At 37.1% G+C, this 27,696-nt stretch overlaps 1 pseudogene; it reads left to right on the top strand.

Moving 5' to 3' along the window:
• The first annotated feature begins 1,676 nt into the window (after positions 1 to 1,676).
• The window catches only part of LOC124024588, a 54,232-nt pseudogene continuing 28,212 nt past the window's right edge, over positions 1,677 to 27,696 (top strand).

Raw genomic sequence — 27,696 nt, 5'->3', positions numbered from 1 at the left:
GCATCGAACAATGCTTTTGCAGGCCATACTTTAAATGGTCGCATACTAGCATCGAACAATGCTTTGCAGGCCATACTTTAAATGGTCGCATGCTAGCATCGAACAATGCTTTGCAGGCCATACTTTAAAAATGGTCGAACAATGCTTTGCAGGCCATACATGCTAGCATCGAACAATGCTTTGCAGGCCATACTTTAAATGGTCGCATACTAGCATCGAACAATGCTTTGCAGGCCATACTTTAAATGGTCGCATGCTAGCATCGAACAATGCTTTGCAGGCCATACTTTAAATTAAATCGAACAATGCTTTCGCATGCTAGCATCGAACAATGCTTTGCAGGCCATACTTTAAATGGTCGTGATGCTAGCATCGAACAATGCTTTGCAGGCCATACTTTAAATGGTCGCATGCTAGCATCGAACAAAGCCATACTTTAAATGGTGGCATGCTAGCATCGAACAGGCCATACTTTAAATGGTCGCATGCTAGCATCGAATAAAGTTGCAGTGGCCATTGCTATAGTTGCTTCTGTACTTCTGCAGTTCTCCACTTTCTTAACCACCTGTGGTGATGTAGACGGCGTTGTGGGGTTGAAAGGTTTTGATTTATTTATATACTTTGCTGTTGCACAATATTTTTTTGATGTCATATTTTTTTTTTGCAAAGCATATCTGATTTGCAGTACGCACAGTATTGCCCGTCAATCACCCCCAATTACCGGCTTCTGACCCCCTTTAAATTCAGGTACAGACTCCCACTCCTTTATGTACAATGTTGATTGAGACATGTTGATTGATGTTGTAAGTTCTGTCCAGGATCAAAACATTTGTGACCATCTATATTCATTGGGGTTTTGTCTCGTGGAACCCGTACTACCACCACTACTACTAACTACTGCAGCAGTCAGCCGACGATGAATTTGCAATTTACCGAAATTGCTGCTGAGCACCCGCTGCTGACGTCACGCACAACGCATTTCTGCAGCCAGACACGTGTGTTGTGACCGAGAACATCGGGTTTTTGGTGTCATTTAGAGGAAAAAATGCATTTTAACGGCCAGACACGTGTTGTGACCGAGAACATCGGGTTTTTGGTGTGTAGAGGGAAAAAATGCATTTTAACAGCCAGACACGTGTTGTGAGAGAAATCGGGTTTTTTGTGTGTCATTTAGAGGAAAATGCATTTGAGCGTTTGAGTCACTTCATCAAAAGTTGCTAAAAGTTTTTATTTTTTTTAAGTAGCTAAATTTGTTGCTAGGTGCAGTTTGATTATTATTTTTGTTGCTTGGGTACTCTGAAAAGTTTCTAAATCTAACAACAAAATTGCTAAATTGGCATCACTGATCTCAATACTGCCGGTGGATGAGACGGTTGGAGCCTCTTTACCGCCGTTCATCACACTATAGATCATTTCCCATAACAATTGAACAGAAAACGCGGACAGTTTGTTAACATAACATTTATAAAGGATTTAAGAAAGGTAAGGTAGCAACAACAACATAATAAGGTCTGTGGATATATTATCCAACTCTAAACTTAATCATTAAGTATCTAAAAACAGATAAATCAGTGCTCGGCAGCCATCTTGTTGTTGTTGACCGATATAACTCTTAATAACCCGTGTAGTGTCTTATTATTGTTATTATTTTATATATAACCCATGAATACATCAGGATGTCCAGACGAGGCCGTACCGGTCCGACCGGGCTCCGGAGGAACGGGACACGGAGGAGCACCGGAAGGAGAGAAGACGGGCTCTGCAGGCCGACACCGGGCCAACCTGGCCAGCCTGTTCGAGACACTCAACACCGTGGTCTGTCCCACATCCGACAAGATGCCTGCTAAGGTGACAGAAATATACAGATGGCTAACAATCTGACATTATCTTCCTCCTTCATGTGTTGGCTGACTGTTGTGTGGAAATATTTATATATTATATATAGAGAGAGTGTGATTAGGTATATATATATATATATATATATAGCTGACTGTTGTTGGGTAGAGAGGGTGTGATTAGGGGCTAACTGTTTCTGGGTAGAGAGGGTGTGATTAGGGGCTGACTGTTTCTGGGTAGAGAGGGTGTGATTAGGGGCTAACTGTTTCTGGGTAGAGAGGGTGTGATTAGGGGCTAACTGGGTAACTGTTGTTGGGTAGAGAGGGTGTGATTAGGGGCTAACTGTTTCTGGGTAGAGAGGGTGTGATTAGGGGCTAACTGGCTAACTGTTGTTGGGTAGAGAGGGTGTGATTAGGGGCTGACTGTTAGGGGGCACAACTGTTGGGTAGAGAGGGTGTGATTAGGGGGCTAATTAGGGGTAACTGTTGTTGGGTAGAGAGGGTGTGATTAGGGGCTAACTGTTTCTGGGTAGAGAGGGTGTGATTAGGGCTAACTGGCTAACTGTTGTTGGGTAGAGAGGGTGTGATTGGGGCTGACTGTTGTTGGGTAGAGAGGGTGTGATTAGGGCTAACTGGGCAACTTTTTCTGAGGGTGCAGAGAGGGTGTGATTAGGGCTGACTGTTGTTGGGTAGAGAGGGTGTGATTAGGTGCTAACTGGGTAACTGTTTCTGGGTAGAGAGGTGTGATTAGGGGCTGACTGTTTCTGGGTAGAGAGGGTGTGATTTGGGGCTGGGTAACTGTTTTTGGGTAGAGAGAGGGTGTGATTTGGGCTAACTGTTGCTGGTTAGAGAGGGTGATTAGGGGCTAACTGTTGCTGGGTAGAGAGGGTGTGATTTGGGGCTAGCTAGCTAACTGTTTCTGGGTAGAGAGGGTGTGATTTGGGGCTAGCTGGCTAACTGTTGCTGGGTAGAGTGTGATTTTGGGGCAAAGCTAGCTAACTGTTGCTAGTAGAGAGGGTGTGATTTGGGGCTAACTGATGCTGGGGTAGAGAGGGTGTGATTAGGGACTATCTGTTGCTGGAGAGAGGGTGTGATTTGGGGGCTAGCTAGCTAACTGTTTCTGGGTAGAGAGGTGTGATTTGGGGCTAACTGATGTTGGGTAGAGAGGGTGTGATTAGGGGCTAACTGTTTCTGGGTAGAGAGTGGTGTGATTAGGGGCTAACTGGCTAACTGTTTCTGGGTAGAGAGGGTGTGATTAGGGGCTAACTGGCTAACTGTTTCTGGGTAGAGAGGTTGTGATTAGGGGTTAACTGTAGTTGGGTAGAGAGGGTGTGATTAGGGGCTAACTGTTGTTGGGCAGAGAGGGTGTGATTTGGGGGTTGTTAAGAGAGGGTGTGATTTTGGCTAACTGTTGCTGCGTAGAGAGGGTGTGATTTGGGGCTAGCTAGCTAACTGTTTCTGGGTAAAGAGGGTGATTTCGGGCTAGCTAGCTAACTGTTGCTGGTTAGAGAGGGTGTGATTTGGAGCTAGCTAGCTAACTGTTTCTGGGTAGAGAGGTGTGATATGGGGCTAACTGGCTAACTGTTGCTGGGTGCAGAGAGGGTATGATTTGGGGCTAGCTGGCTAACTGTTGCTACAGGCTAACTGTTGCTGGGGAGAGTGTGATTTGGGGCTAGCTAGCTAACTGTTTGCCGGGTAGAGAGGGTATGATTTGGGGCTAGCTGGCTAACTGTTGCTGGGCCAACTGTTGCTTGCAGAGTGTGATTTGGGGCTAACTTGCTGCAGAGGATTGTGATTTGGGCTAACTGTTGCTGGGTAGAGAGGGTGTGATTTAGGGCTAACTGTTGCTGGGTAGAGAGGGTGATTTCAGGCTAGCTAGCTAACTGTTGCTGGGCAGGAGAGGGTGTGATTTGGGACTAAATGTTGCTGGGTAGAGAGGGTGATTTCGGGCTAGCTTAGCTAACTGTTGCTGGGTAGAGAGGGTGTGATTTGGGGCTAGCTAGCTAACTGTTGCTGGTAGAGAGGGTATGATTTGGGGCTAGCTGGCTAACTGTTGCTGGGCTAACTGTTGCTGGGTAGAGAGAGTGTGATCTGGGGCCTAGCTGGCTAACTGTTGCTGGGTAGGGTGTGATTTGGGGCTAACTTGCTGGGTAGAGAGGGTGTGATTTGGGGCTAGCCTGGCCTAACTGTTGCTGGGTAGAGTGTGATTGGGGCTAGCTGGCCAACTGTTTGCTGGACAGAGAGAGTGTGATTTGGGGAAGCAGCTAGCTAACTGTTGCTGGGTAGAGAGGGTGTGATTTGGGGCTAGCTAGCTAACTGTTTCTGGGTAAAGAGGGTGTGATTTGGGGCTAGCTAGCTAACTGTTTCTGGGTAGAGAGGGTGTGATTTCGGGCTAGCTAGCTAACTGTTGCTGGTTAGAGAGGGTGTGATTTGGAGCTAGCTAGCTAACTGTTTCTGAGTAGAAGGTGTGATTTGGGGGGCTAACTGTTGCTGGGTAGAGGAGGTATGATTTGGGGCTAGCTGGCTAACTGTTGCTGGGCTAACTGTTGCTGGGGAGAGTGTGATTTGGGGCTAGCTAGCTAACTGTTGCTGGGTAGAGAGGGTATGATTTGGGGCTAGCTGGCTAACTGTTGCTGGGCTAACTGTTGCTGGGTAGAGTGTGATTTGGGGCTAACTTGCTGGGTAGAGAGGGTGTGATTTGGGGCTAGCTAGCTAACTGTTGCTGGGTAGAGTGTGATTGGGGCTAGCTGGCTATCTGTTGCTGGATAGAGAGTGTGTGATTTGGGGCTAGCTAGCTAACTGTTGCTGGGAGAGAGGGTGTGATTTCGGGCTAGCTAGCTAACTGTTGCTGGGTAGAGAGGGGTGATTTAGAGCTAACTGTTGCTCGGTAGAGAGGGTGTGATTTGGGGCTAACTGTTGCTGGGTAGAGAGGGTGTGATTTGGAGCTAGCTAGCTAACTGTTTCTGGCAGAGAGGTGTGATTTGGGGCTAACTATTGCTGGTAGAGAGGGTGTGATTTAGGGCTAACTGTTGCTGGGTAGAGAGGTGATTTCGGGAGCTAGCTTAACTGTTGCTAGGTAGAGAGGAGGGTGTGATTTGGGGCTAACTGTTGCTGGGTAGAGGGTGATTTGGCTAGCTAGTCAACTGTTGCTGGGTAGAGAGGGTGTGATTTGGGGCTAGCTAGCTAACATTGCTGGGTAGAGAGGGTAGATTTGGGGCTAGCTGGCTAACTGTTGCTGGGCTAACTGTTGCTGGGTAGAGAGTGTGATCTGGGGCTAGCTGGCTAACTAACTGTTGCTGGGTAGAGTGTGATTTGGGGCTAACTTGCTGGGTAGAGAGGGTGTGATTTGGGGCTAGCTAGCTAACTGTTGCTGGGTAGAGTGTGATTGGGGCTAGCTGGCTAACTGTTGCTGGATAGAGAGAGTGTGGATTTGGGGCTAGCTAGCTAACTGTTGCTGGGTAGAGAGGTGTGATTTGGGGTTAGCTGGCTAACTGTTGCTGGGTAGTAGAAAGGGTGATTTGGGTTAGCTGGCTAACTGTTGTTGATAGAGAGGGTGTGATTTGGGGGCTAGCTAACTGTTTTTGGGTAGAGAGGGGTGATTTGGGGCTAGCTAGCTAACTGTTTCTGGGTAGAGAGGGGTGATTTGGGGCTAGCTAGCTAACTGTTTCTGGGTAGAGAGGGGGTGATTTGAATAACTTTAGAGAGGCTAGCTAACTGTTTCTGGGTAGAGAGGGGTGATTTGGGGCTACAACTAGCTAACTGTTTCTGGGTAGGGAGGGGTGATTTGGGGCTAATAGCTAACTGTTTCTGGGTAGAGAGGGGTGATTTGGGGCTAGCTAGCTAACTGTTTCTGGGTAGAGAGGGGTGATTTGGGGTTAGAAGCTAACTGTTTGCTGGGTAGAGAGGGGTGATTTTGGGGGCCAGCTAGCTAACTGTTTCTGATTAGAGAGGGTATGATTTGGGGCTAACTGTTTCTGGGTAGAGGGGGTGATTTGGGGCTAGCTTCTGGTTGGAGGGCAGATTTGGGGGCTAACTGTTTCTGGGTAGAGAGGGGGTGATTTGGGGCTAGCTGGCTAACTGTTTCTGCAGTAGAGGGTGTGATTTGGGGCTAGCTAGCTAACTGTTTCTGGGTGGGAGAGTGTGTGATTAGGGGTTAGCTGGCTAACTGTTGTTGGATAGAGAGGGTGTGACGGGGGCTAGCTTAGCTAACTGTTTTTGGGTAGAGAGGGTGTGATTTGGGGCTAGCTAGCTAACTGTTTTTGGGTAGAGAGGGTGTGATTTGGGGCTATCTGTTGCTGGGTAGAGTGTGTGATTTGGGGCTAACTGTTTCTGGTTAGAGAGGGTATGATTTGGGGCTAACTTGTTTCTGGGTAGAGAGGGGATGATTTGGGGCTAGCTAGCTAACTGTTTCTGGGTAGAGAGGGGTGATTTGGGGCTAGCTAGCTAACTGTTTCTGGGTAGAGGGGGTGATTTGGGGCTAGCTAGCTAACTGTTTCTGGGTAGAGAGGGGGTGATTTGGGGCTAGCTAGCTAACTGTTTCTGGGTAGAGAGGGGGTGATTTGGGGCTAGCTAGCTAACTGTTTCTGGGTAGAGAGGGGGTGATTTCGGGTTAGCTAGCTAACTGTTGCTGGGTAGAGAGGGGGTGATTTCGGGTTAGCTAGCTAACTGTTTCTGGTTAGAGAGGGTATGATTTGGGGCTAACTGTTTCTGGGTAGAGAGGGGTGATTTGGGGGCTAGCTAGCTAACTGTTTCTGGGTAGAGAGGGGTGATTTGGGGTTAGCTGGCTAACTGTTTCTGGGTAGAGAGGGTGTGATTTGGGGCTAGCTAGCTAACTGTTTCTGGGTGGAGAGGGTGTGATTAGGGGTTAGCTGGCTAACTGTTTCTGGGTAGAGAGGGTGTGATTTGGGGCTAGCTAGCTAACTGTTTCTGGGTAGAGAGGGTGTGATTAGGGCTAGTTGGCTAACTGTTGCTGGGTAGAGAGGGGTGATTTGGGGCTAGCTGGCTAACTGTTGCTGGGTAGAGAGGGTGTGATTTCGGGTTAGCTGGCTAAATGTTGCTGGGTAGAGAGGGTGTGATTTGGGTTAGCTAGCTAACTGTTTCTGCAGAGGGTGTGATTTCGGGTTAGCTGGCTAACTTGTTTCTGGGTAGAGAGGGGTGATTTGGTAGGGAGGGTATACTTTTTCTGATTCAAAGTTACTGGTTATTGTCGACGTTCTCTACTTTCCAAAAACATCTTCACCTACCTGGCCATGCAGGTATATCTTCACCTACCTGGCCATGCAGGTAGATCTTCACCTACCTGGCCATGCAGGTAGATCTTCACCTACCTGGCCATGCAGGCAGATCCTCACCTGCCTGGCCATACAGGTAGATCTTCACCTACCTGGTGAGGCAGGTAGATCTTCACCTACCTGGTGAGGCAGGTAGATCTTCACCTACCTGGTGATGCAGGTAGATCTTCACCTACCTGGTGAGGCAGGTAGATCTTCACCTACCTGGTGATGCAGGTAGATCTTCACCTACCTGGCCATGCAGGTAAATCTTCACCTACCTGGCCATACAGGTAGATCCTCACCTGCCTGGCCATACAGGTAGATCCTCACCTGCCTGGCCATACAGGTAGATCTTCACCTGCCTGGCCATACAGTTAGATCTTCACCTACCTGGCCATACAGGTAGATCTTCACCTACCTGGCCATGCATGTAGATCTTCACCTACCTGGCCATGCATGTAGATCTTCACCTACCTGGTGAGGCAGGTAGATCTTCACCTACCTGGTGATGCAGGTAGATCTTCACCTACCTGGTGATGCAGGTTGATCTTCACCTACCTGGTGATGCAGGTTGATCTTCACCTACCTGGTGAGGCAGGTAGATCTTCACCTACCTGGTGAGGCAGGTAGATCTTCACCTACCTGGTGAGGCAGGTAGATCTTCACCTACCTGGTGAGGCAGGTAGATCTTCACTTACCTGGCCCTGCAGGTAGATATTCACCTACCTGGTGATGCAGGTTGATCTTCACCTCCCTGGTGAGGCAGGTAGATCTTCACCTACCTGGTGATAAATTGGTATTATGGATCAGATAACAGTGGAAACCTCAGTTGAATGTGTTGTATTGTAAAGTGTGATTGTAATGTTGTCTGGTCGGTCAGTGGAAGATCTTGGACCACGCCAAAGGATTTCTGAAAGAGCAGGAAGCCCACCTGAGCAGACTGATGCTACTGAAAGGTGAGAGGAGCCCGATGCCCTTTGATGTGTACAGAAAAAGCTCTGTGATTAAGGGCACGGTTTCTTATTGACCGACATGTGTTTAGGGATATTCCTCGGGAATGAAGACGGGCCGTGCAGCTTGGAGGAAGTGAGGGCAGAGTACCGGAGGCTGCAGTCACACAGCAGGTACACTACTACCATTGACATACACCAGGAACCCACTGTTCCTACACCAGTCAGTTAAGAACTAATTCTTATTTACAATGACAGCCTACCGGGGGAACAGTGGGTCAACTGGTCTAGGAACAGTGGGTCAACTGGTCTAGGAACAGTGGGTCAACTGGTCTAGGAACAGTGGGTCAACTGGTCTAGGAACAGTGGGTCAACTGGTCTAGGAACAGTGGGTCAACTGGTCTAGGAACAGTGGGTCAACTGGTCTAGGAACAGTGGGTCAACTGGTCTAGGAACAGTGGGTCAACTGGTCTAGGAACAGTGGGTTAACTGGTCTAGGAACAGTGGGTCAACTGGTCTAGGAACAGTGGGTCAACTGGTCTAGGAACAGTGGGTTAACTGGTCTAGGAACAGTGGGTTAACTGGTCTAGGAACAGTGGGTTAACTGGTCTAGGAACAGTGGGTTACCTGGTCTAGGAACAGTGGGTTAACTGGTCTAGGAACAGTGGGTTACCTGGTCTAGGAACAGTGGGTTAACTGGTCTAGGAACAGTGGGTTACCTGGTCTAGGAACAGTGGGTTAACTGGTCTAAGAACAGTGGGTTAACTGGTCTAGGAACAGTGGGTAACTATCTTGTTCAGGGGCAGAACGACAGATTTTTACTTTGTCAGCTCTGGGATTTGATCCAGCAACCTTTCGGTTACTAGTCCAACGCTCTAACCACTAGGCTACCCTGCCGCCCCCATAGATACTGGTGCAAAGCCTAGGTAGCCTAGCGGGTTAAGAGCATTGGGCCAGAAACTGAAAGGTTGTTGGTTTGAATCCCCGAGCTGACAAGGTGGGGAAAAAAACCTTCCGTTCTGCCGTTGAGCGAGGCAGTTAACAACAGCAGCTCCCAGGGCCCCGATGACGTGGGTTAAGGCAGTTAACAACAGCAGCTCCCAGGGCCCCGATGACGTGGGTTAAGGCGGTTAAGGCAGTTAACGACAGCAGCTCCCAGGGCCCCGATGACGTGGGTTAAGGCAGTTAACAACAGCAGCTCCCTGGGCCCCGATGACGTGGGTTAAGGTAGTTAACAACAGCAGCTCCCTGGGCCCCGATGACGTGGGTTAAGGCAGTTAACAACAGCAGCTCCCAGGGCCCCGATGACGTGGGTTAAGGCAGTTAACAACAGCAGCTCCCTGGGCCCCGATGACGTGGGTTAAGGCAGTTAACAACAGCAGCTCCCTGGGCCCCGATGACGTGGGTTAAGGCAGTTAACAACAGCAGCTCCCAGGGCCCCGATGACGTGGGTTAAGGCAGTTAAGGCAGTTAACAACAGCAGCTCCCAGGGCCCCGATGACGTGGGTTAAGGCAGTTAAGGCAGTTAACAACAGCAGCTCCCAGGGCCCCGATGACGTGGGTTAAGGCAGTTAACAACAGCAGCTCCCTGGGCCCCGATGACGTGGGTTAAGGCAGTTAACAACAGCAGCTCCCTGGGCCCCGATGACGTGGGTTCTGGCAGCCCACTGCCCCTCTCTGAGTCAGAGGGGTTTGTGGGTAAAAAGCTGAAGACACATTTCAGTGGCGAGGTATCCCCTTTCCCAAAGTACAGCGTGCCACCTGCAGTTAGTCTAGATTACCACTGAGGGGCAGCATCTACCCATGTTATTGATCGACTACAGTTGTTTATACACATCTACCCATCTTATTGATCATCTACCCATGTTATTGATTATCTACCCATGTTATTGATCATCTACCCATGTTATTGATTATCTACCCATGTTATTGATCATCTACCCATGTTATTGATCATCTACAGTTGTTTATATACAACACTATGTAAAATCAATTTCTATTGTTATTGTAGATGTCAATGAGCTTCTTTTTTCAGTCTTACATTAAAAAGTGTCCCTCCCCCTTTCACCCCCTCCTCCCCCTCCCGTCCCTCCTCCCTCCCCTCAGCTCCCTGCGCTCCAGAAGACCTGGTGGCCACAGACGTCATGGCGGAGCTGACGGAGAGGACCTGACTGAGACCAGTGAGGAAGACTCTGCGGAGGAGACTCTGGATGACTCCGCCCCTCTCAGACCTCCATCAACTCTCTCACCAACATCCTTGAGTTTGAAGGGTAAATAAATAGGTTAACGAGTAGCGAACAGCAACATCGCTAGCCTATGGCAATCTACTATAGGAGAAAAGTTTAGGCCACCTATTCTATTGGTCAGCTTGTCGAGAAAGAAATAGCCTATGACAAACAGACTCTGGGACAGTTTTGGGACGATAGATCCCAGATTCATACGACCAATAGGCCTAGGATTTATATATATAAGAAATATATATATATTTATATAAATAAATAAATATATATAAATATATATAAATATATAAATAAATATAAATATATAAATAAATATAAATACATATAAATATATATAAATAAATATATATAAATAAATATATAATTAAATATATATAAATATAAATATATAAATAAATATAAATATATCAATAAATATATATAAATATCTATAAATAAATATATATATAAATAAATTTAAATAAATATATATAAATAAATTTAAATAAATATATATAAATAAATATAAATAAATATATATAAATAAATATATATAAATATCTATAAATAAATATAAAAATAAATATATAAAAATAAATATATGTATAGAAATAAATATATAAAAATAAATTTAAATAATTAAATAAATTAATAATTAATTAAATTAACAATTAAATTAATAATTAAATATATATATAAATAAATATAAATATATAAATACAAATAAATATATATAAATATCTATAAATAAATATATAAAAATAAATATATATATAAATAAATAAATTTAAATAAATATATATAAATAAATAAATATAAATATATAAATAAATATATAGAAATATAAATAAATATATAGAAATATATATAGAAATATATATATAGAAATATATATAAATAAATATATATAAATAAATATAAATAAATATAAATAAATAAATATAAATAAATAATTACATACAGTCAATTAGTATTTGGTAGCATTGCCTTTAAATTGTTTAACTTGGGTCAAAAGTTTCAGGTAGCCTTCCACAAGCTTCCCAGAATAAGTTGGGTGAATTTTGTCCCATTCCTCCTGACAGAGCTGGTGTAACTGAGTCAGGTTTGTAGGCCTCCTTGTTCGCACACACTTTTTCAGTTCTGCCCACAAATGTTCTATGGGATTGAGGTCAGGGCTTTGTGATGGCCACTCCAATACCTTGACTTTGTTGTCTTTAAGCCATTTTGCCTCAACTTATGCTTGGGGTCGTTGTCCATCTGGAAGACTCATTTGCGACCAAGCCTTAACTTCAGTCAACAGGTATTTCCATCAGTGTGGAGGCTATACAGCTGACCAGTCAACTGGTATTTCCATCAGTGTAGAGGCTATACAGCTGACCAGTCAACTGGTATTTCCATCAGTGTAGAGGCTATACAACTGACCAGTCAACTGGTATTTCCATCAGTGTAGAGGCTATACAGCTGACCAGTCAACTGGTATTTCCATCAGTGTAGAGGCTATACAGCTGACCAGTCAACTGGTATTTCCATCAGTGTAGAGGCTATACAGCTGACCCTCAGTGTAGAGGCTATACAGCTGACCAGTCAACTGGTATTTCCATCAGTGTGGAGGCTATACAGCTGACCCTCAGTGTAGACGCTATACAGCTGAACGGTCAACTGGTATTTTTGTTTATAGACCAACCTATTGACAGTCTGATTATATAATAATATATAATTCTGTCCCTTCCTTCATCTCAGTTGAAGCTACTCCCCAAAATCCAAATGAAACTGAAGTCATATTTTTTTATTAACAATCTGCCAGAATTTCAGCCTTGTCTGGTTGCTTCTATTAGATGTCTCCGTTGAGATGTTTTAACTGTCCATAGTGCGTTGACTTAGTGCTCTCCTGGCCTGTGACTGGGGATCAAGGATTCAGCACGAGGGGATTTATAGCTGGGGGCACTGAGGTGCACCTCTGACCATGGGAGAGGGGTTTAAAAAAGGGACTCTTTCTTTTCACCAAATTAATGTATAACCTCCATAAAACAGCAATGATCTCTCTCTCTCCCCCCATAACCCTCTCTCTCCCCCCATAACCCTCTCTCTCTCCCCATCACCCTCTCTCTCTCCCCATCACCCTCTCTCTCTCCCCATCACCCTCTCTCTCTCCATCCCTCTCTCCCCATAACCCTCTCTCTCTCTCCCCCCTAACCCTCTCTCTCCCTATCTCTCTCTCTCTCCCCATAACCCTCTCTCTCTCCCCATCACCCTCTCTCTCTCCCCATAACCCTCTCTCTCTCCCCATCACCCTCTCTCTCTCCCCATCACCCTCTCTCTCCCCATAACCCTCTCTCTCTCCCATCGATATCTCTCTCCCCATAACCCTCTCTCTCTCCCCATAACCCTCTCTCTCTCCTATCTCTCTCTCTCGCCATCACCCTCTCTCTCTCCATCCCTCTCTCTCACCCCCTTCACCCTCTCTCTCTCCCCATCCTCTCTCTCACCCCCTTCACCCTCTCTCTCTCCCCATCCCTCTCTCTCACCCCCTTCACCTCTCTCTCTCCCCATCCCTCTCTCCCTCCCCATCCCTCTCTCTCTCCCCATCCCTCTCTCTCTCCCCATCACCCTCTCTCTCTCCCCATCACCCTCTCTCTCTCCCCACCCTCTCTCTCTCCCCATCCCTCTCTCTCTCCCCATCCCTCTCTCACCCCATCATCCTCACTCACTCCCCATCCCTCTCTCTCACTCCCCATCCCTCTCTCCCATCCCTATCTATCTCTCTCCCCAATCACCCTCTCTCTCTCCCCATCACTCTCTCTCCCCATCTCTATTTCTCCCCAGGTACTTGTTGTTCTACAGACAGACACTGGAGAAGTTGGTTTGTAGCGGTGTGCTGAGCCCGGGACAGACTGGTCTGGCTGTAGTATCTGAAGCTATCTCAGGCCTGTGGGATAGCTTCTCTCCAGAGCGCCGGGCAGCCTACCAGACCTGTCCCCCCCAGCAGAGCACCCTGGGCTGGGAAGGGCCGCCAGAGACACCCTCTAATCCTGTTCCAGACACCCACCTCCACCTCACGCTCCAGCCCTCCACTCAGGCAAACAGCCAGGGAGCCTCATCTCCTTCTAGCTATGAAGAGGTGGGTACAGCTTTCCTTAATCCATTATTTAATCAATTATAATGAATTATTTAATTGATTACTGGATTTTAATTGATTTGGCCAAGTGGCGCGGCGGTCTAAGGCATTGCATCTCCGTGCTAGAGGCGTCACTACAGACCCTGGTTCGATCCCCAGCCCGGTTTCTCGAAGATCACTCCCGAGACCCATCCGCTGTTGGCCATTGACTTGTCGTTCCCACCAGCCATCCACACACCGCTGTCATCAAATGGACTCACGGTAGCTACAGTTCCGACTGAGCTCAATCGTCATGAAACACAAATACAAGCGATGAGTTTCTCTCTCTTAGTGTCACCGCAAACGTTGAGGAATAAACGGGAGCGCCCACAATGGGAAGTGCTGAGTAATGAGTCTCTGAAAACCAGCTAATTAATAAAACGACACGTCCTGATCAAACACAGTGTGACGGTAAACCCAGGGAGGTCTTTCAGAGCAGGATGCTTCTGGGAAACGATGCTTCTGGGAAACGGTGCTTCTGGGAAACAGTCCTTCTGGGAAACGGTCCTTCTGGGAAACGGTAGTTCTGGGAAACAGTAGTTCTGGGAAACAGTCCTTCTGGGAAACGCTCCTTCTGGGAAACGGTCCTTCTGGGAAACGGTCCTTCTGGGAAACGGTCCTTCTGGGAGACGGTCCTTCTGGGAGACGGTCCTTCTGGGAGACGGTCCTTCTGGGAGACGGTGCTTCTGGGAGACGGTGCTTCTGGGAGACGGTGCTTCTGGGAAACGCTCCTTCTGGGAAACGGTCCTTCTGGGAAACGGTCCTTCTGGGAAACAGTGCTTCTGGGAAACAGTAGTTCTGGGAAACAGTAGTTCTGGGAAACAGTCCTTCTGGGAAACAGTAGTTCTGGGAAACGGTGCTTCTGAGAAACGGTGCTTCTGGGAAATGGTGCTTCTGGGAAACAGTAGTTCTGGGAAATGGTGCTTCTGGGAAACAGTGCTTTGACAGTGGATAGTAGTAGATGTTTCTCTTTCTAACAATCCCCTGGCCTTGTACACAGCTAATAGCTGACTGAGAACCCACTCACACAGTTCTGGCTGGTTCATATACCACAGGAAGTGGTATCCTGTCTGACTGAGAACCTACTCACACAGTTCTGGGTTGTTCCTCTACAACAGGAAGTGGTCTCCTGCCTGACTGAGAACCCACTCACACAGTTCTGGGTTGTTCCTCTACAACAGGAAGTGGTCTCCTGTCTGACTGAGAACCCACTCACACAGTTCTGGGCTGTTCATCACCAACAGGAAGTGGTCTCATGCCTGACTGAGGAAGTAGTAAATGTTCTGGTCCAGGTTGGCACCACGTACCCGTGTCAGTCCGGATTCTCAACTCTGGCGGCGTACTTAAGAAAAAACAAGTACAGAAACAGACTCAATGCCGAGTATCACCTCTTGTCTGAAATGTATCACCTCTGAGTCTAAACCCTGAGCCCAGAATAGATATATAATAATAATATAATATATGCCATTTAGCAGACGCTTTTATCCAAAGCGACTTACAGTCATGTGTGCATACATTCTACGTATGGGTGGTCCCGGGGATCGAACCCACTACCCTGGCGTTACAAGCGCCATGCTCTACCAACTGAGCTACACAGGACCAGATGGGTTTGTTGAAAACTTCAACCTGTGGGATTTAATCAATCGGTTTGTTCATGTTCAGAATAATATATTTTTAACACCACCAGTTCCAACTTAGACAGATAATGAGTGTTTTTAACGAGGAGCAATGCTGCCCTACCAAGCAACAAGGCACTAACTGCTCGTTTGGTCTAAAAATGAGTTCGTGTCATGTTTTGCTACATTGAAATACAAGTTTAATCACGTGGACAAGTATCCTGCCTCGTATTGTGGTCAGGAGAAAATGAAAATGGTAACAGTAACTGGATAGAGATACTATGAATAGATATGAATAGATAGAGATACTATGAATAGATAGAGATACTATGAATAGATATGAATAGATAGAGATACTATGAATAGATATGAATAGATAGAGATACTGTGAATAGATAGAGATACTATGAATAGATATGAATAGATAGAGATACTATGAATAGATAGAGATACTATGATTAGATAGAGATACTATGAATAGATAGAGATACTATGATTAGATATGAATAGATAGAGATACTATGAATAGATAGAGATACTATGAATAGATAGAGATACTATGATTAGATATGAATAGATAGAGATACTATGAATAGATAGAGATACTATGAATAGATAGAGATACTATGAGATACTATGAGATAGATATGAATAGATAGAGATACTATGAATAGATAGAGATACTATGAATAGATATGAATAGATAGAGATACTATGAATAGATAGAGATACTATGAATAGATATGAATAGATAGAGATACTATGAATAGAGATACTATGAATAGATAGAGATACTATGAATAGATAGAGATACTATGAATAGATATGAATAGATAGAGATACTATGAATAGATAGAGATACTATGAATAGATATGAATAGATAGAGATACTATGAATAGATAGAGATACTATGAATAGATATGAATAGATAGAGATAGATATGAATAGATATGAATAGATAGAGATACTATGAATAGATAGAGATACTATGAATAGATATGAATAGATAGAGATACTATGAATAGATAGAGATACTATGAATAGATATGAATAGATAGAGATACTATGAATAATAGATATATGAATAGATAGAGATACTATGAATAGATAGAGATACTATGAATAGATATGAATAGATATGAATAGATAGAGATACTATGAATAGATAGAGATACTATGAATAGATAGAGATACTATGAATAGATAGAGATACTATGAATAGATAGAGATACTATGAATAGATATGAATAGATAGAGATACTATGAATAGATATGAATAGATAGAGATACTATGAATAGATAGAGATACTATGAATAGATATGAATAGATAGAGATACTATGAATAGATATGAATAGATAGAGATACTATGAATAGATATGAATAGATAGAGATACTATGAATAGATAGAGATACTATGATAGAGATACTATGAATAGATAGAGATACTATGAATAGATATGAATAGATAGAGATACTATGAATAGATAGAGATACTATGAATAGATAGAGATACTATGAATAGATATGAATAGATAGAATAGATATGAATAGATATGAATAGATAGAGATACTATGAATAGATAGAGATACTATGAATAGATATGAATAGATAGAGATACTATGAATAGATAGAGATACTATGAATAGATATGAATAGATATGAGATAGATATGAATAGATATGAATAGATAGAGATACTATGAATAGATATGAATAGATAGAGATACTATGAATAGATATGAATAGATAGAGATACTATGAATAGATAGAGATACTATGAATAGATAGAGATACTATGAATAGATAGAGATACTATGAATAGATATGAATAGATAGAGATACTATGAATAGATATGAATAGATAGAGATACTATGAATAGATAGAGATACTATGAATAGATAGAGATACTATGAATAGATAGAGATACTATGAATAGATAGAGATACTATGAATAGATAGAGATACTATGAATAGATATGAATAGATAGAGATACTATGAATAGATAGAGATACTATGAATAGATAGAGATACTATGAATAGATAGAGATACTATGAATAGATATGAATAGATAGAGATACTATGATAGATATGAATAGATAGAGATACTATGAATAGATATGAATAGATAGAGATACTATGAATAGATAGAGATACTATGAATAGATATGAATAGATAGAGATACTATGATTAGATAGAGATACTATGAATAGATAGAGATACTATGAATAGATATGAATAGATAGAGATACTATGAATAGATAGAGATACTATGAATAGATATGAATAGATAGAGATACTATGAATAGATAGAGATACTATGAATAGATAGAGATACTATGAATAGATAGAGATACTATGATTAGATATGAATAGATAGAGATACTATGAATAGATAGAGATACTATGAATAGATAGAGATACTATGAATAGATAGAGATACTATGAATAGATATGAATAGATAGAGATACTATGAATAGATAGAGATACTATGAATAGATATGAATAGATAGAGATACTATGAATAGATAGAGATACTATGAATAGATATGAATAGATAGAGATACTATGAATAGATATGAATAGATAGAGATACTATGAATAGATAGAGATACTATGATTAGATAGAGATACTATGAATAGATAGAGATACTATGAATAGATATGAATAGATAGAGATACTATGAATAGATAGAGATACTATGAATAGATATGAATAGATAGAGATACTATGAATAGATAGAGATACTATGAATAGATAGAGATACTATGAATAGATAGAGATACTATGAATTAGATATATGAATAGATAGAGATACTATGAATAGATATGAATAGATAGAATACTATGAATAGATAGAGATACTATGAATAGATATGAATAGATAGAGATACTATGAATAGATAGAGATACTATGAATAGATATGAATAGATAGAGATACTATGAATAGATAGAGATACTATGAATAGATATGAATAGATAGAGATACTATGAATAGATATGAATAGATAGAGATACTATGAATAGATAGAGATACTATGAATAGATAGAGATACTATGAATAGATAGAGATACTATGAATAGATATGAATAGATAGAGATACTATGAATAGATAGAGATACTATGAATAGATATGAATAGATAGAATAGATATGAATAGATAGAGATACTATGAATAGATATGAATAGATAGAGATACTATGAATAGATAGAGATACTATGAATAGATATGAATAGATAGAGATACTATGATTAGATAGAGATACTATGAATAGATAGAGATACTATGAATAGATAGAGATACTATGAATAGATATGAATAGATAGAGATACTATGAATAGATATGAATAGATAGAGATACTATGAATAGATATGAATAGATAGAGATACTATGAATAGATAGAGATACTATGAATAGATATGAATAGATAGAGATACTATGATTAGATATGAATAGATAGAGATACTATGAATAGATAGAGATACTATGAATAGATAGAGATACTATGAATAGATAGAGATACTATGAATAGATATGAATAGATAGAGATACTATGAATAGATAGAGATACTATGAATAGATATGAATAGATAGAGATACTATGAATAGATAGAGATACTATGAATAGATATGAATAGATAGAGATACTATGAATAGATATGAATAGATAGAGATACTATGAATAGATAGAGATACTATGAATAGATAGAGATACTATGAATAGATAGAGATACTATGAATAGATATGAATAGATAGAGATACTATGAATAGATAGAGATACTATGAATAGATATGAATAGATAGAGATACTATGAATAGATATGAATAGATAGAGATACTATGAATAGATAGAGATACTATGATTAGATATGAATAGATAGAGATACTATGAATAGATAGAGATACTATGAATAGATAGAGATACTATGAATAGATAGAGATACTATGAATAGATATGAATAGATAGAGATACTATGAATAGATAGAGATACTATGAATAGATATGAATAGATAGATACTATGAATAGATAGAGATACTATGAATAGATATGAATAGATAGAGATACTATGAATAGATATGAATAGATAGAGATACTATGAATAGATAGAGATACTATGATTAGATATGAATAGATAGATATACTATGAATAGATAGAGATACTATGAATAGATAGAGATACTATGAATAGATATGAATAGATAGAGATACTATGATTAGATATGAATAGATAGAGATACTATGAATAGATAGAGATACTATGAATAGATAGAGATAATATGATTAGATATGAATAGATAGAGATACTATGATTAGATATGAATAGATAGAGATACTATGAATAGATAGAGATACTATGAATAGATAGAGATACTATGAATAGATAGAGATACTATGAATAGATAGAGATACTATGAATAGATAGAGATACTATGAATAGATAGAGATACTATGAATAGATATGAATAGATAGAGATACTATGATTAGATATGAATAGATAGAGATACTATGATTAGATATGAATAGATAGAGATACTATGATTAGATATGAATAAATAGAGATACTATGAATAGATATGAATAGATAGAGATACTATGATTAGATATGAATAGATAGAGATACTATGATTAGATATGAATAGATAGAGATACTATGAATAGATATGAATAGATAGAGATACTATGATGAATAGATAGAGATACTATGAATAGATAGAGATACTATGAATAGAGATACTATGAATAGATATGAATAGATAGAGATACTATGAATAGATAGAGATACTATGAATAGATATGAATAGATAGAGATACTATGAATAGATATGAATAGATAGAGATACTATGAATAGATAGAGATACTATGAATAGATATGAATAGATAGAGATACTATGAATAGATAGAGATACTATGAATAGATATGAATAGATAGAGATACTATGAATAGATATGAATAGATAGAGATACTATGAATAGATAGAGATACTATGAATAGATATGAATAGATAGAGATACTATGAATAGATAGAGATACTATGAATAGATATGAATAGATAGAGATACTATGAATAGATAGAGATACTATGAATAGATAGAGATACTATGAATAGATAGAGATACTATGAATAGATAGAGATACTATGAATATGAATAGATAGAGATACTATGATTAGATACTGAATGAATAGATAGAGATACTATGAATAGATATGAATAGATAGAGATACTATGAATAGATAGAGATACTATGAATAGATAGAGATATATGAATAGATAGAGATACTATGAATAGATAGAATACTATGAATAGATAGAGATACTATGAATAGATAGAGATACTATGAATAGATAGAGATACTATGAATAGAGATACTATGAATAGATATGAATAGATAGAGATACTATGAATAGATAGAATATGAATAGAGATATGAATAGATAGAGATACTATGAATAGATATGAATAGATAGAGATACTATGAATAGATATGAATAGATAGAGATACTATGAATAGATAGAGATACTATGAATAGATATGAATAGATAGAGATACTATGAATAGATAGAGATACTATGAATAGATAGAGATACTATGAATAGATAGAGATACTAGATACTATGAATAGATAGAGATACTATGAATAGATATGAATAGATAGAGATACTATGAGATAGATATGAATAGATAGAATACTATGAATAGATAGAGATACTATGAATAGATATGAATAGATAGAGATACTATGAATAGATAGAGATACTATGAATAGATAGAGATACTATGAATAGATATGAATAGATAGAGATACTATGAATAGATAGAGATACTATGATTAGATAGAGATACTATGAATAGATAGAGATACTATGAATAGATAGAGATACTATGAATAGATAGAGATACTATGAATAGATATGAATAGATAGAGATACTATGAATAGATATGAATAGATAGAGATACTATGAATGGATATGAATAGATAGAGATACTATGAATAGATATGAATAGATAGAGATACTATGAATGGATAGAGATACTATGAATAGATATGAATAGATAGAGATACTATGAATAGATAGAGATACTATGAATAGATAGAGATACTATGAATAGATAGAGATACTATGAATAGATAGAGATACTATGAATAGATAGAGATACTATGAATAGATAGAGATACTATGAATAGATAGAGATACTATGAATAGATAGAGATACTATGAATAGATAGAGATACTATGAATAGATAGAGATACTATGAATAGATATGAATAGATAGAGATACTATGAATAGATATGAATAGATAGAGATACTATGAATAGATAGAGATACTATGAATAGATATGAATAGATAGAGATACTATGAATAGATATGAATAGATAGAGATACTATGAATAGATAGAGATACTATGAATAGATAGAGATACTATGAATAGATAGAATACTATGAATAGATAGAATACTATGAATAGATAGAGATATATGAATAGATAGAGATACTATGAATAGATATGAATAGATAGAGATACTATGATTAGATAGAGATACTATGAATAGATAGAGATAGATATGAATAGATAGAGATACTATGAATAGATAGAGATACTATGAATAGATATACTATGAATAGATAGAGATACTATGAATAGATATGAATAGAATAGAGATACTATGAATAGAGATACTATGAATAGATAGAGATACTATGAATAGATAGAGATACTATGAATAGATAGAGATACTATGAATAGATAGAGATACTATGAATAGATAGAGATACTATGAATAGATAGAGATACTATGAATAGAGATACTATGAATAGATATGAATAGATAGAGATACTATGAATAGAGATACTATGAATAGATATGAATAGATAGAGATACTATGAATAGATATGAATAGATAGAGATACTATGAATAGATATGAATAGATAGAGATACTATGAATAGATAGAGATACTATGAATAGATATGAATAGATAGAGATACTATGAATAGATAGAGATACTATGAATAGATAGAGATACTATGATTAGATAGAGATACTATGAATAGATAGAGATACTATGAATAGATATGAATAGATAGAGATACTATGAATAGATATGAATAGATAGAGATACTATGAATAGATAGAGATACTATGAATAGATATGAATAGATAGAGATACTATGAATAGATATGAATAGATAGAGATACTATGAATAGATAGAGATACTATGAATAGATATGAATAGATAGAGATACTATGAATAGATAGAGATACTATGAATAGATAGAGATAGATAGATAGAGATACTATGAATAGATAGAGATACTATGAATAGATAGAGATACTATGAATAGATAGAGATACTATGAATAGATATGAATAGATAGAGATACTATGAATAGATAGAGATACTATGATAGAGATACTATGAATAGAGATATGAATAGATAGAGATACTATGAATAGATATGAATAGATAGAGATACTATGAATAGATAGAGATACTATGAATAGATATGAATAGATAGAGATACTATGAATAGATAGAGATACTATGAATAGATAGAGATACTATGAATAGATAGAGATACTATGAATAGATAGAGATACTATGAATAGATAGAGATACTATGAATAGATAGAGATACTATGAATGGATAGAGATACTATGAATAGATATGAATAGATAGAGATACTATGAATGGATAGAGATACTATGAATAGATAGAGATACTATGAATAGATATGAATAGATAGAGATACTATGAATGGATAGAGATACTATGAATAGATAGAGATACTATGAATAGATAGAGATACTATGAATAGATAGAGATACTATGAATAGATAGAGATACTATGAATAGATAGAGATACTATGAATAGATAGAGATACTATGAATAGATATGAATAGAGATACTATGAATAGATAGAGATACTATGAATAGATAGAGATACTATGAATAGATAGAGATACTATGAATAGATAGAGATACTATGAATAGATAGAGATACTATGAATAGATATGAATAGATAGAGATACTATGAATAGATATGAATAGATAGAGATACTATGAATAGATAGAGATACTATGAATAGATATGAATAGATAGAGATACTATGAATAGATAGAGATACTATGAATAGATAGAGATACTATGAATAGATAGAGATACTATGAATGGATAGAGATACTATGAATAGATAGAGATACTATGAATAGATATGAATAGATAGAGATACTATGAATAGATAGAGATACTATGAATAGATATGAATAGATAGAGATACTATGAATAGATAGAGATACTATGAATAGATATGAATAGATAGAGATACTATGAATAGATAGAGATACTATGATTAGATATGAATAGATAGATATACTATGAATAGATAGAGATACTATGAATAGATATGAATAGATAGAGATACTATGAATAGATATGAATAGATAGAGATACTATGATTAGATATGAATAGATAGAGATACTATGAATAGATAGAGATACTATGAATAGATAGAGATACTATGATTAGATATGAATAGATAGAGATACTATGATTAGATATGAATAGATAGAGATACTATGAATAGATATGAATAGATAGAGATACTATGAATAGATAGAGATACTATGATTAGATAGAGATACTATGAATAGATAGAGATACTATGAATAGATAGAGATACTATGAATAGATAGAGATACTATGAATAGATATGAATAGATAGAGATACTATGATTAGATATGAATAGATAGAGATACTATGATTAGATATGAATAGATAGAGATACTATGATTAGATATGAATAAATAGAGATACTATGAATAGATATGAATAGATAGAGATACTATGATTAGATATGAATAGATAGAGATACTATGATTAGATATGAATAGATAGAGATACTATGAATAGATATGAATAGATAGAGATACTATGAATAGATATGAATAGATAGAGATACTATGATTATATATGAATAGATAGAGATACTATGAATAGAGATACTATGAATAGATATGAATAGATAGAGATACTATGAATAGATAGAGATACTATGAATAGATATGAATAGATAGAGATACTATGAATAGATATGAATAGATAGAGATACTAGAATACTATGAATAGATATGAATAGATAGAGATACTATGAATAGAGATACTATGAATAGATATGAATAGATAGAGATACTATGAATAGATAGAGATACTATGAATAGATATGAATAGATAGAGATACTATGAATAGATATGAATAGATAGAGATACTATGAATAGATAGAGATACTATGAATAGATATGAATAGATAGAGATACTATGAATAGATAGAGATACTATGAATAGATAGAGATACTATGAATAGATAGAGATACTATGATTAGATATGAATAGATAGAGATACTATGACTAGATATGAATAGATAGAGATACTATGAATAGATATGAATAAATAGAGATACTATGAATAGATATGAATAGATAGAGATACTATGAATAGATAGAGATACTATGAATAGATAGAGATACTATGAATAGATAGAGATACTATGAATAGATAGAGATACTATGAATAGATAGAGATACTATGAATAGAGATACTATGAATAGATATGAATAGATAGAGATACTATGAATAGATAGAGATACTATGAATAGAGATACTATGAATAGATATGAATAGATAGAGATACTATGAATAGATATGAATAGATAGAGATACTATGAATAGATATGAATAGATAGAGATACTATGAATAGATATGAATAGATAGAGATACTATGAATAGATATGAATAGATAGAGATACTATGAATAGATAGAGATACTATGAATAGATATGAATAGATAGAGATACTATGAATAGATAGAGATACTATGAATAGATAGAGATACTATGAATAGATATGAATAGATAGAGATACTATGAATAGATAGAGATACTATGAATAGATAGAGATACTATGAATAGATAGAGATACTATGAATAGATAGAGATACTATGAATAGATAGAGATACTATGAATAGATAGAGATACTATGAATAGATATGAATAGATAGAGATACTATGAATAGATAGAGATACTATGAATAGATATGAATAGATAGAGATACTATGAATAGATATGAATAGATAGAGATACTATGAATAGATATGAATAGATAGAGATACTATGAATAGATATGAATAGATAGAGATACTATGAATAGATAGAGATACTATGAATAGATAGAGATACTATGAATAGATAGAGATACTATGAATAGATAGAGATACTATGAATAGATAGAGATACTATGAATAGATAGAGATACTATGAATAGATATGAATAGATAGAGATACTATGAATAGATAGAGATACTATGAATAGATATGAATAGATAGAGATACTATGAATAGATATGAATAGATAGAGATACTATGAATAGATATGAATAGATAGAGATACTATGAATAGATATGAATAGATAGAGATACTATGAATAGATATGAATAGATAGAGATACTATGAATAGATAGAGATACTATGAATAGATATGAATAGATAGAGATACTATGAATAGATATGAATAGATAGAGATACTATGAATAGATATGAATGATAGAGATAGATAGAATACTATGAATAGATAGAGATACTATGAATGAATAGATAGAGATACTATGAATAGATACTATGAATAGATAGAGATACTATGAATAGATAGAGATACTATGAATAGATATGAATAGATAGAGATACTATGAATAGATATGAATAGATAGAGATACTATGAGATAGATAGATAGAGATACTATGAATAGATAGAGATACTATGAATAGATAGAGATACTATGAATAGATAGAGATACTATGAATAGATATGAATAGATAGAGATACTATGAATAGATATGAATAGATAGAGATACTATGAATAGATAGAGATACTATGAATAGATAGAGATACTATGAATAGATAGAGATACTATGAATAGATATGAATAGATAGAGATACTATGAATAGATATGAATAGATAGAGATACTATGAATAGATAGAGATACTATGAATAGATATGAATAGATAGAGATACTATGAATAGATATGAATAGATAGAGATACTATGAATAGATATGAATAGAGATAGAGATACTATGAATAGATAGAGATACTATGAATAGATAGAGATACTATGAATAGATATGAATAGATAGAGATACTATGAATAGATAGAGATACTATGAATAGATAGAGATACTATGAATAGATAGAGATACTATGAATAGATAGAGATACTATGAATAGATAGAGATACTATGAATAGATATGAATAGATAGAGATACTATGAATAGATATGAATAGATAGAGATACTATGAATAGATAGAGATACTATGAATAGATATGAATAGATAGAGATACTATGAATAGATAGAGATACTATGAATAGATAGAGATACTATGAATAGATAGAGATACTATGAATAGATAGAGATACTGAATGATAGAGATATGAATAGATAGAGATACTATGAATAGATAGAGATACTATGAATAGATAGAGATACTATGAATAGATAGAGATACTATGAATAGATAGAGATACTATGAATAGATAGAGATACTATGAATAGATAGAGATACTATGAATGGATAGAGATACTATGAATAGATATGAATAGATAGAGATACTATGAATGGATAGAGATACTATGAATAGATAGAGATACTATGAATAGATATGAATAGATAGAGATACTATGAATGGATAGAGATACTATGAATAGATAGAGATACTATGAATGGATAGAGATACTATGAATAGATAGAGATACTATGAATGGATAGAGATACTATGAATAGATAGAGATACTATGAATAGATAGAGATACTATGAATAGATATGAATAGATAGAGATACTATGAATAGATATGAATAGATAGAGATACTATGAATAGATAGAGATACTATGAATAGATAGAGATACTATGAATGGATAGAGATACTATGAATAGATAGAGATACTATGAATAGATATGAATAGATAGAGATACTATGAATAGATATGAATAGATAGAGATACTATGAATAGATAGAGATACTATGAATAGATATGAATAGATAGAGATACTATGAATAGATAGAGATACTATGAATAGATAGAGATACTATGAATAGATAGAGATACTATGAATGGATAGAGATACTATGAATAGATAGAGATACTAGAATAGATATACTATGAATAGATATGAATAGATAGAGATACTATGAATAGATATGAATAGATAGAGATACTATGAATAGATAGAGATACTATGAATAGATATGAATAGATAGAGATACTATGAATAGATAGAGATACTATGATTAGATATGAATAGATAGATATACTATGAATAGATAGAGATACTATGAATAGATAGAGATACTATGAATAGATATGAATAGATAGAGATACTATGATTAGATATGAATAGATAGAGATACTATGAATAGATAGAGATACTATGAATAGATAGAGATACTATGAATAGATATGAATAGATAGAGATACTATGATTAGATATGAATAGATAGAGATACTATGAATAGATATGAATAGATAGAGATACTATGAATAGATAGAGATACTA

Source organism: Oncorhynchus gorbuscha, unplaced genomic scaffold (genome assembly GCF_021184085.1).
Source record: "Oncorhynchus gorbuscha isolate QuinsamMale2020 ecotype Even-year unplaced genomic scaffold, OgorEven_v1.0 Un_scaffold_1938, whole genome shotgun sequence".
Lineage (NCBI taxonomy): Eukaryota > Metazoa > Chordata > Actinopteri > Salmoniformes > Salmonidae > Oncorhynchus > Oncorhynchus gorbuscha.
This window is presented reverse-complemented; position numbering and strand designations above follow the sequence as displayed.